The sequence below is a fragment of the Ambystoma mexicanum genome, chromosome 3q (genome assembly GCF_040938575.1).
Source record: "Ambystoma mexicanum isolate Mex_15411 chromosome 3q, UKY_AmexF1_1, whole genome shotgun sequence".
Taxonomy (NCBI): Eukaryota; Metazoa; Chordata; class Amphibia; order Caudata; family Ambystomatidae; genus Ambystoma; species Ambystoma mexicanum.
The window spans coordinates 8,126,173-8,143,742 of record NC_090926.1 but is presented as its reverse complement, the minus strand read 5'-3'; positions in this window follow the sequence as shown (position 1 = coordinate 8,143,742).

Below are 17,570 nucleotides of genomic sequence, written 5' to 3'. Positions count from 1 at the left end.
GATACAGGGGCATCCCCACCACATGTGCCAATAGTTTGCATTTTCCACACACCCCCGCCAACACAGTGGGCTCGTTGACTGAAACATCTTTGAGAGTCTATGCGGGTCATACTGCCATCTATGTAAAACTTTAACGGCATGCAGCTTATACTGGCTGGCTATTGAGACCTGGAAGGCGGCCTTACACATTTTCACCCACCTGTCAGGATCAATTTCATCACCCAAGTGTCTCTCCCACCTACATTTTAAATTTAGGGTTGATCCTTTTCCAGCCTCAATCAGCTCCCTATACATAGAGATCGAGCCTTTAGATTCGGTTCTCGAATTCAAGAGCTTTTCAAAGGGGGTGAGGCCCCTCTCGATCTTCTCCCTCCATTTGTCCCTCATGAAGATATCCTTGAGTTGTAGGAATGGGAAGACGGGAAGGGGGCCCAGCCCCAGTGCTTCCTCCAGCTCCGAAATTGTGACAAAAGCCCCCTCCCTCATAGTTGGCCCACCCCTCCAACCAAGCTCACCTTTCACCAGGTCTGAAATCTACCGTGGCTGGGGACGTCCTCTCCGACTCCAGGTGTCCAGATGTGGCTCGGGGGGGCGGCCACGAAGTGATTCCCCTCACGTTGGTCCCTTCTCTCCATGTGTCCCATATGGTTCCCAGTAGCCGGTCTCAGTCTCCTGATTAACATTTTCCTTGGGACCCACAGCCATTCAGCAACAGTTGCTGGGGCCAGTTGGGAGTTGTCTAGTTCAATCCATTGGAGTCCTTTCTGCTTTCTCAGATGAGGGACCAGGATTCTCAACTGAGCCGGTTCATAATACTCTGAGGTCTGGTAAGCCCACACCACCCTTGCTCTTGGGTCGTGTCAAGGTCTCATAGGCTACCCTGGGCCTCTTTTCCTGCCACAAGAATCGTAAAGTTGCCCTTTTTACTTTGTCAAAGAAGGATTTCAGCATTCGAATCGGAAGCATCTGACATGGATAGAGGAATCTAGGGAGACAGAACATCTTAACTGCATTTAGACTTCCTATCCAAGATATCGTTAACTTCTCCCGCCTGACCAGGTCCTCCCCTAGAGTAGGGGAGGGAAATTGGCGTCAAACATATTTAAGTCTCTTGTGATGTTTATGATACTTTAGAGTGTCACCTGTTAGGTAGAAACCTGTGCAGTTCCCTTAGGACCACTGCAAAAAGTCTAAGACTACAGGTGTTAGCAGTAAACCCAATTGGTAGCAGTCTGCACCACCCAGATTTACCTGGTAGCTGTGGCTGAGCAGTCAGACTTCCCTCAAGAAGAGTTAGGCAGTATTTAGAGTATACACAATAGGGGCAAAAACACAGTAGCACAAGCAAACACTGACCAGAGCTTTGGTATAAAAGTATATAATTATTTATTTAAAACACACTTGTAAAAATACACTGGCACTAATATGTCAAGCAAGTTCAAACACAGTCACTAGAAATATATACACCTCCCTAATTAATTATTTGACAACTCTACGTTAAGACACCACTTATTTAGCAAAACAGAGGTGAGCGCATAACCATAGATGGCACTCCAATAATTTGTTAAAAAAAGGGAGAGAAAAGGCAGAATAGGAAAATCACACAGTACCAACACTTTTAAGAGCCCACAGCAAGTCAGGAAAGGCAGGGTCTACTGTACAGCAAAAAGTTCATAGGCCAGGCCCACTCTTGGAGAGCAAGGCGGAATGTGCCCAAGATCAAGAGAGTGGAAATGCACTCAAAGTCTTTGCAGGAAAGTCAAAAAGAGGTTGGATCAAGTTAGAAAGGTAATGTTAACAGATCCGAGGTCACCCCAGGATATAGAGTCAAGGATTTACGGGACACCTTGGACAGTCTGTTGCAAGAGAGCAGGCGGGACACAGTACCTGAAATGGTGAGAAAGCTCCAGTGGGGGCAGTTGTTCCTGGCAGCGGGTGCAAGTCGGGGCTTTGTCCAGGGGAAGAGAAGATCTCGACGTGGAGGAAAGCTGGAGGTTGTTGCACTGCCAGGGAAGAAACCAGCCGCGGAGTTTCCCGGTTAAAAGGTACTACCGTTTTATTCGCGGTAGTGGTGAAGCGTGGCTATCCGGCCGCCAGGGTGCTTGGCACGGGCGATTCGACCATGAGACGATCCAGGAAGGCAAAAGAAAGGCGAACTGGTTGGTCCCACCAGCTCAGAGGGAAGAAAACTCTCTTGGAAGAAGATCTTCTCTGTCATCGGGAAAGTGGCAAGTTTTGTACAGCAGGGCTCCACCGGTGGTGTCGTTGTAGATGGCTCAGCTTCTCCCCTCTTCAGAAGTCGCCACAGGACCTAAAGAATCCAAAGTTCCAGTCCCCAAAGACCTGCTTTTATGCAGCAAAACCCCCATTCATCAGCCTAGCTGTCACGCAAACGTGCTAAGTGGTGAGCCGGTCGGCTCACCACTGGGCCAATCACACAAGAGCGCGACTTGAGTTGCCAAGACAACTCAATCCAGGGTGCCTAATCCCCTCCCACACATCCTGTTGACCCCAGACAGAGTGGCACCATTTGGAGGGCTTCTGTGGAGAAGCCCGCCAAAAAAGAGGAACAAAGGGCTCGACTTGGGTTAGAGTTTCAAAGGCGAACGCAAACACCATTTTAAAACCGAGCCCTGGCAAAAAGACCCAACCGGGGAATAAATATTAAATAACCCGGCGGTATCTTTAACATTGCACCAAAAAGTGGTGAGTTTAAAATGAAAGGGAAAATCCCATAGGAAATATTCTGGTGGAATATTTTGCGTGGTATCCACTGCCACCAGCCAGAAACTCGACAAGGGGGGGACTGGACAGTGCCCCCTTGGAAAACAGACCCAGGGGCAATCAAATTACCCCTACCAGTACTTCCACAATATGATGGTTTGTACTGGTTCTGTTCACAATTTGAGACTAGTAAAGCCAATGGTGACTTTACATGCCCTGGGAGACAGTAGTCAATCCCAGGGTATGGAGTCTATGTTTGGGAGTCACTATGACACCCCTGTGTTACTGCACTGAGGGTGCTGTGTAACATACTAAAAACACATGAAGCCCTATGGAGTAAAAGACCTCATAGCCCATAAAACACATTACATAGTCAAAGGGCATTCTCAAATCATGCCTAAGAGTGTGAGAAAAAGAGTCTCACTCTTAGCAGGAGAAAAACAAAACCCAAAAAATCCAGCAAAGCTGCTGGGGACTCACTAGGTTTGGGAAATTAGCCTTAACAGAGAATTCTCCCTAACATCGCCCCCGCTCTGGGTATGGAAGACAATGGATTCTGAATGTGTAGAAGTAGGTCGTCTGCATAAAGAGCCGCCTTGTATTCTTTCCCGCCCATCTGAAGCCCATCAATGTGTATGTCTCTCCTATGTTTCTGGGCAAGGGGCTCCAGAGAGAGGGTGAATAATATCACAGAAAGGGGCACCCGTGTCGGGTGCCCCTTCCCATGCCAAACCAGCAAGAGTAATTCCCATTCACAAACACTGAGGCTTTGGGGGACGTGTTTACAGCCTGTATTTGGGACAAATTACCACCTGGCACAAGACCCCTCTCAAAAAGCCCCATTCCACCTTGTCAAAGGCCTTTTCTGCGTCGACCAAGAGGAGGGCCGGATCGCTAGTCATCTTCTGTGATTCGTGAATCAGATGTAGCATCTTTCGCATAGTGTCTGCCCCTCGTCTCCCGACAATGAATCCAACCTGAGCATTATGTAAAACGGGGCATATGAATTTCCAACCTGATGGCGAGGACCCTCGTATAGATCTTGGCATCGATATTTAGCAAGGATATGGGGCGATGTGATCCACACTGTTTGGGGTCTCTCTGGGAATTTACCCTAATGAGTGCGCGCGTGAAAGATTCCGGAGCAATACCTGTCTCCAGGATCTTGTTGAAGAGGTTGGCCATCAAGGGGAGGAGTGGGGAGAGGAAGGATTTGTAAAACCCGGCAGTGTAGCCATCTTCTCCTTGGGGCTTTCCCTAGCAAGAGCCTCTTCACAGCCTTCTTAATTTCCTCGGCAGATATGGGGGCGTCTAGAACAAGGATTTCATCATGGATGAGCTTCGGCATCTCAACGTGCTAGGTATCTACCTAATCCCAATTGTGTAGGGTTGGTCTCAGATTTATACAACGCCTGATAAAAATTTGCAAACGCCTCTGTAATTTTCCCCTCTGTCCCCTGGACAGCACCACCTCCCTCTATAGACGCTACCCTCCTCTCAGCACGTTGACCCCATAGCCTGGCGACCAACAGTGTCCGCCTTGTCTCCCTTTTGATAAAACTTCTTTTTGAGAAGTTGTAATTTTTGGACTACCTGCCCCTCTTCAAGGAGTCGAAGCTCCTCCCGCTTCCGTTTGGTCTCTAGGATCTTTACTTTCCTACTGCCCCCAACTTTCCTCACCTCTTCGTCTAGTCGAGTTCTCTTTCCTCTATTTATTTTCTATTAGCCCCCTCTCGAATCAGCCACATTGCTTTCCCCGCCTCCCACACAGCCATCCTACAGGCCTCTCCAGTGTCGTCTTAAAGTATTCCCCGATTTCACCCTCCAGTTCAGTCTTAAAGACCAGGTCTTTCCAGAGAGATTCATTGCATCGCCACCTTGATCCCTTGCGTGGGAGGCCTTACCAGCTCAGGTCTACCGTGACCATGTCATGGTCTGACCACATGACCGGAACTATGTCAGACCCCTCGCTGCATCCCTCAGTAAAATAGAGGTAAATCTAACATCTTTATGACCCACACCCGCCCTCCCTCTACTGGTTCACGTGTACTGGGGCTACCTTCTCTCTTGTCCAATCTGAGATCTGCGCACATATTAAAATCTCCTCCCAGGATTACATGCCCCAAGGCCTTCAGCATTATTTTGGGGGGGATCGTCTCGGCGAGAAAACGGGACTGTCTCGAATTGGGGGAATACACTGGTGATCGTAACCTTCTGCGCCACTCCTGCCAAAATTAGCGTTCTTCCTTCTACATCTGCCCATACCCTGCTGACCTCAAATCCTTTGATGCGAATCCCCACTGCCGCTTTCCTTGGGGGGGGGGGGCAGAGACCCAGTGTTCGGTCCCCATTCTCGGGTTCAATATTCTGTTCCTCCCCACGAGCATACTTAGTTTCCTGTAGGAACATCATGCCCAGTCCTGCCCTTCGGAACTCCCTGCATACCAGAGATCTTTTAGTCAGGGAGTTCAGACCCTTGACGTTCAGCGTTCCCACCCTGAGGAGACCACCTCTCCGAGATTCCTGATCACCCGCCATCTGTTATGTACCTTAGATGACCCCTGTATGGGGATTGACGGCCAGGCATGTAAGAGCACCCACAGTATCGCAAAATCATAGCTTATAGATGATCCTGTTCCCCACCCCCATCTTGCCCTTCCCGCGCCCACCACTCCCTCCTTCGCCCCATACCCCTGACGGCGTCCGATTCAACCCGGTTAAAGTCACCGAGTCAAGTGCAGACCACCAATGGAGACCGTTGCCTCATGGTCCTGCCTGAAAAACAACCAAAGTAACGTTGAGCCCTCTCCCTCTCCCCCTCCATCCATGCCAAAATCAGAACCTGAATTTTATAATCAGACCAATATTATTCTTATTCCTCCTCTCCCCCTGGCCAATGCGTTCCTAGGATCTAAGATGCCGAATTCAGATAATGCGTAAGGTAGCATTTTAGCTCACTAGAACTGGTGAATTCTTTGACATCACCACGCCCGTGATCAGGCCCCCTGCAGAGTCTTTGGTATAACCAGTCGCCCACTCTTGAGGATCAGGGTCGGCACACTTCAGTTTGTCATACTCTGGGTGACCACGCAATACTCATAAGATAACATTAACCCGGAGACCCCCCCCCCCCAAGCACTTATACAATAATGCGTGTTCAGCTCTCACGCTGCGAGGGGGTGACACGTGGCCTCAAGGTGACATGTTGATTATTATTGCAAGTGTTTAGTCTTCTGCATCCCGGGAAACATTTCCACTTCTGTATTTCCTGGAGCCCGGAATACGTCTTCTCCTTGGGCCTTAGATGCGCCACTGCCTCTCATCCCTGCTCTTCTACTCCTGATCTGGTCTCTCCTCGTGTCTGCCTAACAAGGCTGTCATTCAGTTCTTAATGTCTTTAAGACCTCAGCCTCTCTTTTTTGCCTTCAAGCTCAAATGTAAAGGAGAACGTGTAGCCCCATCTATAACTGACTCCTAGTTCCTTCAACCATTTTGTGAGGGGGATGCACACCCGCCTGAGGGCCAGATTGTGTGAGGAGAAATCTTGAAATATCACCCTCGCCGCTTCAAGGGTGATAGGCCCGCTGCGTTTAGCCTTCTCCAGAATTCTGGCCTTATCTTGGTAATTATGGAAATGAACTAGGACAGTCCTCGGCCCTCCTGCTGTGCCCCCCGGTCTGTATCCTTTCAGTTATAGGCTTGTCAATGGCATTATCTTCAAATAAGAGTTTCATTATATCGTGGAGCGTCTTTTTCAGGTCCCGGTCGGATTCGCCCTCTTTTTCCGGGATTCCAAAAAAGCATAGGTCGTTCCGCCTCGCTCGATTTTCCAAATCGTCCATCTTAAAATGGAACTCCTCCCGCTGTTCTATTTCGGTGATCCTTCGGTCCATTTGAGATTCTAAGGTGTTCGGCGATGTTTGGTTATTTTCGACCTCTTCGAGTCGCTCTTCCATCTTGTCCATCCTATGTGATTGTCAATTTTTCCCCCCCGTTGTTGGCCCCCATATTTTTAATCTCATCCAATAGAGCTGCAACTTCTCCCTTGGTAGCTGCAGCCTCTGCCCCCGACGCCGCCATTTCTAATCCTTGACAGGGATCGGTTCTCTGGCTAGGCCAAGTGTATTATACAGTGCCAGGTTCTGTCTTATGTCCATGGATTATATGACGTCCACTTATGTGAAGGTGCACAGTTGTCAACACACTGATAGTGAATAGGCTTTTCTATCTTCGCTCAGTGGAGGCAATCTTCACTTGACGCAATTGCGATGCTTCTGACCTGGAGGAGGGCACACGCCCCAAGCAGCTGGGGGGGCCCATCCCTCACAGGTTCATGTGAGCCAGGTTTTCGGCAAATTCTTGGGCTGACTTTGGAGAGGAGTGTCAGAGGGGGCTGCTGTACAATTTGAGAAGATCAGACGATATCTCACTGGGGTGGGATTGCACAACCATGCGGGGTGGGGTGAGAATCACGTGTACTGAACAGGTCTTTATAAATTTCAAAACCATGGTAGTTGGGGACCTGGCGAAGATTCACAGTCATGAGGGGGGGAAATCGGGTCAGATATTCGACCACTTTGGTCAAGGTCAGCGTGCGACCCAGAGGCTGAAAGGGCGCCTCCTTGTCATGGCTCCGCCGCGGATCTATTCTCGTTTGGGGGCTTTGAGTTGTCACTGGGTCCACATAATGTAACCAGGTGCGTGTAGGGAGGCCTCAGGTTTGTTTCTCCCTTCTTCCCCTTGGTCGGGCCCGCTGTGGCTAGAGCCAGTTCACTGACTTTGGAGGGAAGTTGGGGGCCCAACCCTTTGTTTCCCTGGGGAAACACGTCTATCCGGTTTGGGGCCAATCTCACTCTGCCAGGGAGGAATGCAGAACTTCTAGAGGGGTCCGGGAGTAGTCCAGTCTATTATGTCCGGCCCAGTCCCATAGATCATTGACCCAGGTCTTTCTAGGAACTATGGATACAGCCTTCAGGGGGGGCCAACTCCTTCTGCTCTGTTGCACGACTGCCTATAGAGGAATGGGACTGTGGCCCTAGTGTTCTCGAATGAGCTTGGGGTGTCCCCCTCGAACCACTGCCAGTCAGGGTCATGTGTGACCCCCCGCCTGCTCCAGTGCAACCGTGGCAGTCGTGTGTCTTTGCGAACGTTCTGATGGCTGGGAAGCCAGATCTTCTAGGGGCCTTGTCCGTTCCTTATTTGCTACTCCAGATGGAGGGGTTAACCGGCACCAAACCTCTCCCCCCCACGTCTCATGAAGGCACTAGTTCAAATCACAGTTCGTTAGAGGACCCAAGTGGGAGTCAATGGGTGCTAGAAGTGTAACCCGTTTGTTGTGGCAGATTATGGAGCTGATGGGGGGGGGCCTTAATATCTCCTTCCTGTGCTCCGGGTTCCCACTCACATCAGTAGGTCTGATGACCCAATGCCATCCCCGGGACCCATCCGGAGTGAAGGAGGTCGTCTCAGGCTTAAGAGCATATGTTCTTACGGGTTGTTGGGCCCAGGGGTGAAGCGGGTATCCTGCTCGGAACTCTCCAGTCGCTGGGGACGGGATGCCCCAAATTTGCTGAGGTCATCTGGGTGGGTCCGGGGACTCTGAGAATGGTAGCCCTCTCCGTGCCAGCCCCGAGCACACCACAGGAAGGGTGGGGTGGGGGGGAGTCAGTCCTCTTCCCTCTCCGCAACACTCACCAGGTGTGGAGGGAGTGGAGCAGGGACCAGAGCGGGGGCCCCTTTCCCCGGGTCTCATCCATTGTCTAGCAGTGCAACACAGTCGGCGCGTCCCTGCTTCAGTTCCCTAGTCCGGCGTGGGGAGTGGAGCAGTATCCTTTCCACGTCATGCGTTTCGGGTCGGTGTGATCAGTCGGGGCACCCAGCCTTCTCTCTTCTCGGGTCCACGACTGGCCGGGGGGGGGGGGGGGGGGGGGGTCTACGCGTTAGGTCTTGTATGGGCCCATGCTGCATGGAACCTATGTTCTGCAGTGCCCCCAGTCGCAATCACAGGCCCAGGGACGTTTCTTTTGAAGCGCTGTTGGTCTGGTGGTCCTTTCTCTGGCAAAATAAATCAGATTTTCTCTGCTGTTTTGTTCAGCTCGTGGGGGGTGAGGGGTGTTCATACACTACAGCACAGCATTAGTTTTGGAGTGGGGGTCCCTAGGTGGGGGCTCATGCCACATTCAGGACCGTTGGGTGCAGAGCTCATACAGAGTTACACTGCATCCGTGTGCCCCCTGGTGGCCAATCTCTTTTCTGCACATTTAAAAGTGCATCCTGATTAAAAATTTGGGTGTGTTTGTAAATGTGCAGAAATGCCCCCTAATGTGCGCACATGCGCAACGATGTAAAAAAAAAAGCCATCTGAATCTGCACATATGAGATGCACCCATTCAAATATCCTTTGTGTATTGAGCTGCTCCTTTTTGTGGCATAAGTGATGAGATGTGCTAGCACTTTTCATTACTTGCACCCAAAAAACATGGAGAACTTTTTTTGCAAAAACAGCAGTTTTTCAGAGGTGTTTTGTAAAAAAAACTGCGATTGTCGTGCTTTTTTTTTTTTAAAACAGCCATTTTGCAGAATTTTGCGGGATAAATTAAATCACTATAAACTGGAGGGTCTGGTTAAAAGGCAGGGAGCGAGTATGCAAACATGCCCAAGACCCCTCTGTGTACAAATCTTTTTGGTAGGTTGTCCCCTCAGGTCTAGCCTTGTCACAATACAGGTGTCTGTATGCAGGCGTATGAGTATACTTAGCATGCCCTGTAGGAGACCCCATTTAGCCAGCTTCTTCCAAAGCCTACCTCTACCGACCAGGTCAAAGGCTGAAGAAAATTAATAAAGCCCCAAAAAATGTTTGGACTGTTGGACCGATTTGCCATATTATGCAAGATTTCCAAAATCATACCATTCAGAGCTGTGCCCATATTTTTATGAAATTGTGACAGGAATTTGCTGAGGTGCCCCAAATGGACCGCCCGTAATCAACCTCCCTTAAAAGCAGAGAGGATAAATTCTTACTCCAAGAGAGTTATCGTTCAGTAATTGGTCAGGTCCAGTCAGTCGGTTCCCTTTTTTGAGGACTGGCATGCTATAAAATAGTTTCGAAGGATCTGGTGTTCTCCTGCAGTCAATATTTAAAAATAAGGTGTACAAAATAGTGCCCCAGAATTCTGATGCCGATTTCATCGTCCTATCTGATAGCCCATTCAGACCAGCAGCTCAAAAGTTAATGGCCCTTTTAATAAGGAACAAGAGGTCATCATAGTAAAATGTGTGTGCCCATAGACTAACCGGTACTTGCCGCATAGTGTCTTGGTTCTCAAGGGGCTCAGAGGTTTATGCAGGTAACATACCTTTCAAAGAGGCTGCTTGCTATTTTAGAACCAAATCCAGGAGTAGCTTAATCCCATAAAATCATGTATATGAGCTGTTCTTCAAGCTTGATATTCCTTTCCCCAAAAGTAATGTGCATCTTTACCGAATAGTGTGCACTGTGTGTTTAAAATAAAGTTTAACAAGGTATTGATAATGAAAATGGCTTAATTCAATTAATGGAACAAGTGCATATAGTTCTTTTGGAGTTAAAGTGTTAATGTTAGGATGATGTGCAGTTGCTTCTTTAAAAAGCATAAGTTCTTCAAACAAACCATGTTGATGGGGCAAGGGTTTGCAACATGCAATTTAATTCTGATACTCTTTTACAAAGATTGTCTTGTTCCTCACAGGTTTGCTAAAATCTTTGTAATGCTACTTCCTAAAACTTGATCTCTAGCTCCAACTTTTTCAACTAGAGTTGAAGCAGTCATATTTAGATAACGGTTTCCTGTATTAAGGGTATGAGCAACGCCATAAGATAGGTTTGCTAATTCACTTTCAAAACGCAACTGAAACGTATATTTATGATTTACTCTAAATCTTCGATCTGCTGAATACATGCAACTTGTTCTATATTTGGAAGCAGATATTTATATTGGCATGTCATCTAATCTTCCACCTCTCCTGTTGGGAATAATTGACCAAAGAATCTTTCTACTAAGTATCTCACGCACATAATGTGCCCTTTGCTTGTCTCATTTGAAATTATTATATGTAATCAAGCATAACTTCTTTTAAATGTAAAATGTGGATAGTGTATTCTTCATAAACGTTTTCTGTATTTTGTAGTTCAAACATTTCAAATTGTGGCTGTTTTGTCTATTACATCTTGAAGGTTTAAATTGATCTTCAACACTTCATTTTTATAATGTTTATTGCTTGCTTTTAACCATGTTAAACATTGTGTCACATTGTGTAAATCAACACGTTCTTGCCATAAGTTTTAAATTGTTGGTGGCACTCCATTAATCTTATCTATAAAGCTCAATATCTGTATGTGTGTGTATGTTTGTCCGGCTATGCAAATCCATACTGTTGAACCCACGTCTACCAAATTTGGCATGGATTGCTCATTTGTCTGGCTCAAGATTATAGTCTATGTTCGGATGCAAAAATTCTATGCAAAAACCGTTGTGTGTGTATGTTTGGCCGGCTATACAAATCCACAGCATTGAACCCACTTCTACCAAATTGTGCATGGATTCCTCATTTGACTGCGACAAGATTGTAGTCTGTTTGGATGCCAAAAGAAAATGTACTCTGTAGTCACCCCGATTTACTAAACTAGGTACTAGAAGGCAAAATTCAGGAAAGTGTCGAATCTGGGAAATGGCAAAGTTACAGTTTACTTCACGAGAAGAGGGCATAATCAATCTTTCTTAGATATTTTATCAAATGTGCTGGAGCCATTAAGTGACTGATACATGCCTCCCAAAAAACGATCATCACTTGGAAAAGCTCCATCTGATGCAAAAGCAAAAATCAATAAGGCTATAGCAGACCCCCACGTGCATGTCAGCTACAGACCCGGGCAACGCCAGGTGGTACCACTAAAATAGTGCATTTTCAATGGCACGACTTTGACCTAAAGCTTCAGCATTGTAATTTGCCTTTTAATGCTTTTGTTAATTCGTTAGCTGGTTTTTCCCTGACTTTAAACGTACAATTGTTTGAAAAAGACATACTAATTGGGTAATTAAAAGTCCATATAAGTTTACATCTTATGCACATTTTAGAGTAGGTTGGGGTTTCATATTGCCCACAATTGAACCCATTGGTAGATTATTTTCATCAAAATATTTACAATGTAAACACATTGTTGCATTTTCTTCTCATGGGAAATAAATACATAATAGGTCCAATCCACATTGTATTGCCCTCTTTGGGGATTGTGGTTTTTCCATCTAGATTAATCTTTTTGACTGACTTTATAGGTTAGGCGTCTATAACGTTCATGTACATGTAACAGGTGTTTGCTTACTTCAAAAATCCATGTTTAAATTTGTTTATCGTATAAAACTTTGAGGATCGCATAGGTGTTGTAAATCAATACTTGAGTTACTGTTTTCATTTGTATCTTGGAAACATTCTGAATGTTCGGCTTGTTTGTTTGCAAGATTAGTAAACGTTGCGATTCCATACATTGGTGCAATTGTAAAAGTGATTCTGCTGTTTAGCTATATCCATTTTCCAAACCAAATGTATAGTATAAAGGCTATATTATGTGTACCAACCAAGCGTTGGTTTAGCTAAAAAACATATGGCCCAAATTTACTAAGGAAGATACGAGTCATAAGTCAAAGTTATGATCGATATAATTCAGAACCTATGTGGAGGCAAGAAAAAAATATATATTTTTTCAACACATCTTTTTATTGTTTTTTTAAGACATACAGCTACCAACCAGAGGTTGGATATTGGCGTTACTTTTAAAGCTTGATTTCTGTAACATGAATAAAAAACAAAATCAGAACCAAACAGTTTCGCCGAGAGCGCGAAGAAAAAGAGAAAAGGTGGGAGGGTGGGGAGAGGGGAGACAGGGGAACATCGATTTTCACAATAAGAAAGCCGTTTCGGGAGTCCGCTTCCTGCAGTTGCATATTGGGGCGGGCGGCTTTCCTTGGCCTAAAACCGCCAGACAGAATAAGGGTTTAAGGTTTGGCCCAGGCATGGCCTCGGGAGTTCCTTTGTCTCTTTTGCTTCCGTCGGGTGCTGTTAGTCGAATTTCTCCATCCAACGCAGGGTTGGGGGTCGTTTTGCCACCCTGGGAATTGCTGCGGCTAAATTCAGCATGTGTTGCGCATGGATTTATCAGCAATAAGTAAATGATGCTTGGGCCGGTGTACTAGGGCTGGCCTACAGCCGGCCTACAGCCTGTAGGAGTAAAAATGTGTATATGCTACACCGTTCACAATGTGCAAATAATGAATCCACACCATATGATATGGAGTAAACTGTGTCTATTAGAAGTAGGTTGCACACAGACCGCCAGCACTTCCTTCCTCCAAGATAGGAAAGTAACAGCTGGTACAGAACTAAATTCAAGTCTAAACATTCTACACTGTAACCTAAGCATTCTACACTACATCACACACCTGCTGTGCAAACATTCCACTTAGAACATCATATACATCCTAGATAATCTCCACTAGTAACTATTTACATAAGCATCATTATAACATCTCCCTCATTTGTCACACACACAACTTCTCACAATGGCAATCCTATTCTTGTTCCACACTTGTCCTCCACATACTCACACCACCCTTCATCACAGCAACAACACGCACAAGATCAGAATATAGCAAATGACTTTTCCTCTTTATCACCCTTTTCTTGATCCTCACCCAATCACCACATTCCGCTCTAAATTCCTTCTTGCCTCTTCTCCTATTCTTCCTCATAACATTCTTCTTTCCTTTCTTTTAATTTCTTCCTTACCTCCTCAATCACAGTCAGCTTCTCCTACTCTCCCCAACCAGGGCAGACTAACTTCCGAATAAGCTTTTCGACCCCTCATAAATTCAAAAGGTGACACCCTTGTAACAGAATGCGGGCCATCCTCAGCACACACCTTTTCTGAACAGTGGTTTTCCTGTCCACACCACACACACCAGCCATCCGAATCCCTTCCTTAATGCACCTATTCATCCTCTCCACTAACCTGTTCCCTTCGGGATGGTATAACGCTGATTGCTTATGACTTATATCACAACTTCGCACATAATCCTTGAAACAACCACCCATAAACTGTAGGGCATTGTTGGTTAAGATACTGCTGGGAAATCCCTCCCTAGCAACATTGTCTCATAAAAATGCAACTATATTTTCACGATTATTCCCCTAATAACTTTACATTTACACCATCTCGATAACATATCCACCAAAACCACCAAATATATACCTTGAGCAAAACCCATATCAACCGGACCAAGTATATCCATGGCCACATGATCCCCGACTTTCTGCCGAACTTCATTCGACATCATGGGTTGTTCCTTTGCCATGACACCCTTACAACTCTTAATACATCCTGCAAACTCCCCCAATTGTCTTTATCTCCCTGTCAAAACATGGCCAACAGTAATCACTCCTCAAGATAGCCTTGGTTTTACTAATACCCACATGTCCTTTGTGGGCAATATCAATAATCCTTGACCTAATTACTCTCTTTGGTAAACCTCACCTTTCTTAGGCAATCCCGCTTCAACATAAACCTTATTTTTGATAACACCTCATCGCCATCTACGGCCCTTACCCACTCTTCCTTACTTATTATGCCATCACACGTTACAAAAACCAACTCCATGGTATCATTTTCCTGGCTTTCCTCTACCTTTCTACCTAGCCTGGATAAACAATTAGCTAAGACATTGGGCCTAACTAGTTCGGCGGTAGCCAGGCCTGCATTACAGGCACGGCTACCGCTGAACTCGCAAACAGCACTGCCACCCGCGAGTGGGCACTTACCGGCCCATTGCGAGTTGAATGGGCCGGTAATTGCCCATTCGCGGGTGGCGGTAATGCCAGGCTCTTCATCCCCATTGTACCACATAGGGCAGAGTGGGGATGAGGAGCATGGATGCACCGGCACCGTTTATAACAGTGCCGGTGCATCCTTGTGTTTCCCTCGCAGGTGTCGCACAGCCCGCTAGGTCAGATTTGGCGGGCTGGCAGGGACCCACAAGGGAAACTCGGAATAAGGCGGTATGGTATGGACAGTGCCATACCAGCACCATCCATAACGTCCCGCGAGGGTCGTAATGCGGCCCATTATCCTTGCCTGCAACCAACCACATCTTGAGCCTATGGCATTGTAATCGCATAACCCATCCTGCAACACGCCTTGAAACCTTATCCAAACCCTTGCATTCTAAAATGGCTTTCAAAGTCTAGGGTCCGTTTTATTACAAAATCTGTTCCCCACACAACATTCTTACATTTCTCAACAGCCCAGAAGCAACCTAATGCCTCCTTTTCCAATATCTCAACTTTGCACCCCTCCATCCTCTGGGTGCATGTGCTATTATCTCCTATCCTTGATTTACTCGCGACAAAACCGCTCCTATCCTTACTTCACTGGCATTAACCGTGATAATATTCCTTCTCCGCGTATCAATTTTTTTAGTGGTGCAGCAAGATCAATTTCTTTTTTAATATTCATAAACTCCCGACTACACTTTTCATTCCAAATAAACTCTTCACCGTTTCTAAGCAACATTCTCATCTCCACAACTCTTTCCGAGTAGTTGTGAACACATTTTTGATAAAACACTTACATTCCTAAAAAAAAGAACGTAAATCCCCCTTAGATTTGGGTTCAACGACATCCTTAATTGCACTCGCCATGGAACCTTTGGGCTTTATCCCCTGCACAGATATCTCATGGCCTAAATACTCTACCTCATCAACACGAAATTCACACTTTTCCACCCTTAGAGTTACACCGCTTGATCCCAAAATGTTTAGAACAAATGTCTAATCTTTCATCATGCACACTTACACTGTCCCCACATACCAGTATGTCATCCTGAAAACAAAATACTCCTTTGATTCCATGGAATAATTTATCCATTATCTTTTGGAAAACGGAGGACACAAACAAAAAGGCATTCTACGAAATTGAAACATGCCTTCATGTGTAAGAAAAGCTGTCAATTTCCTACAGTTCTCCTCTAACTCTACCTGATGATCTGCTGAAGCCATATCTAATTTGCGAATATTTTCCCTTGTCCGACCATGGCCAGCATCTCCCCCATATTGGGCAATGGACAGGGGCGTAGGAGATACATAAAATATGGGGGAGGAGGGACAAGGGACCTCTTGGGGACAAATATCACTGTATAAACCAAGAGAAAAGAAGAAAAGAAAACCGAAGAAAATTAAAGGATGCAGCAGCAATGAACATGTCTTTGTATGTTGCATTTCTGGATTTTTCATTTGACTATGAGCTCATGGTAAGAGAGGAAATTACAATGACTTCCAGTGGGCCACAGCTAGGACGCCAGCTCGTTAAGAGGCAGATCACCTGTAAGTGGACTCCTGCCAATTAAAGGAGTTGAAGCCTTTTCTGCCAACTGCAAGTTGCTACGTTTTTGTGTGGGGCAAGGGGATGTGTGTGCCTCTCGGAATGGAAGGATGGGGGTTTCAAAGAAAGAGGAAATCTTGTTTGTACTTCTGAGTAAGCCCTGTAATGGGAGTAGAGGGACCAGGTGTGTGATGTTGCTGCTTTGACTGTCCTCCGGGGGTCCGGGGGGGAGTTGGGGTGGAGTATTACAGCAAACGAGGATGAGCAATCGCAAGCCCACCCCCTTAAAAGCACTCCCCAGGTCAGCGGCCGGATGGGTCGGGCCCGGGGAATGCCTAGTAGGTGGGGTGTATGTGGACCCATGGCAGTGGCCAGATGGGCAGCCTGCTATGTGGGCTGCCCCTCTAGCGCCCCTGCAAGGGCCGAGCAAGCCTCTCACAATGAGTCTGGTCCCTCTTATTCAATCTCATGCTGGCTTCAGAGCCTAGCCTTTCTTTGCCTTTGTTATTCTGAATGCAGAGCTGGATTCTGTTCCCTTCTCCTTTAACATTTGCTGCAAAGCCTGATCTATTTGATTCTCTCATATGTTACTAGGACGGCAGAGCATGGGTCCTCTGCCCTGTTACATTATTCAAAGAGCCCCTCTGGCCTTTCTTTTTCTCTCTCTTGTCTCACTGCTTGCCTGCTTAGTACATACCTCCTTGCTTGAACACTCAACATTCTCCCTAACACAGCAAAGGCAGCTGCAGTCTGTGTTAACTTCTATGTGTTGCGTGTCTTGAATTGGCTTCTTATGTACGCTTTTCTGTCTGCAGGGGAAAGGCATTTGCCAGTCACTACCATTAAGGTTCTACCTGGCCATAAGAGGGCAACAGCTAGCCAATATTGAAAGAACATGGGCATATTATGCCAGAGGCTGGCAACTGCCTTCCTAATGCCTACACAAGAGACACACCTCTTGCCTTTGTTTCTAACAGTAATTCAGTGGATGAAGAAACGCGAGAACACATATTGCTTATAAATGAAGGGGATGATGTCACACTTGTTTAAGACATTTTGATCATGCCAGGAGCTATTTTCCAGCTGCAATTAAGCAATTACCTTTTAGACTTCTGGCTTTAAATAACGTTAGTATCACCTGGAAAGCACAGAGGTTGCTTAACAGGGTTCCTTGAGCACGAGGGGTACCCTACTCGTGGGCATGGATGATTGGAGGGCATTCTTCCCCTGGTTTGTAGCCTGGCCCCTACAGCCATGATGGGGGGAGGGGCCTATTACTTTTGGTTGTACGTACCCTTTGAGGGTGGGCAGACATTGCCTCCTGCTTTAGCCCACTAACAGCTCTGTTTTGCAACTTTATCACACAGACCGGTCAGGTGGCATGTAACTCAATGCTACTAATGTTACCAGCCTCAGAAGTCTGGAATCCTTTGCCACATCA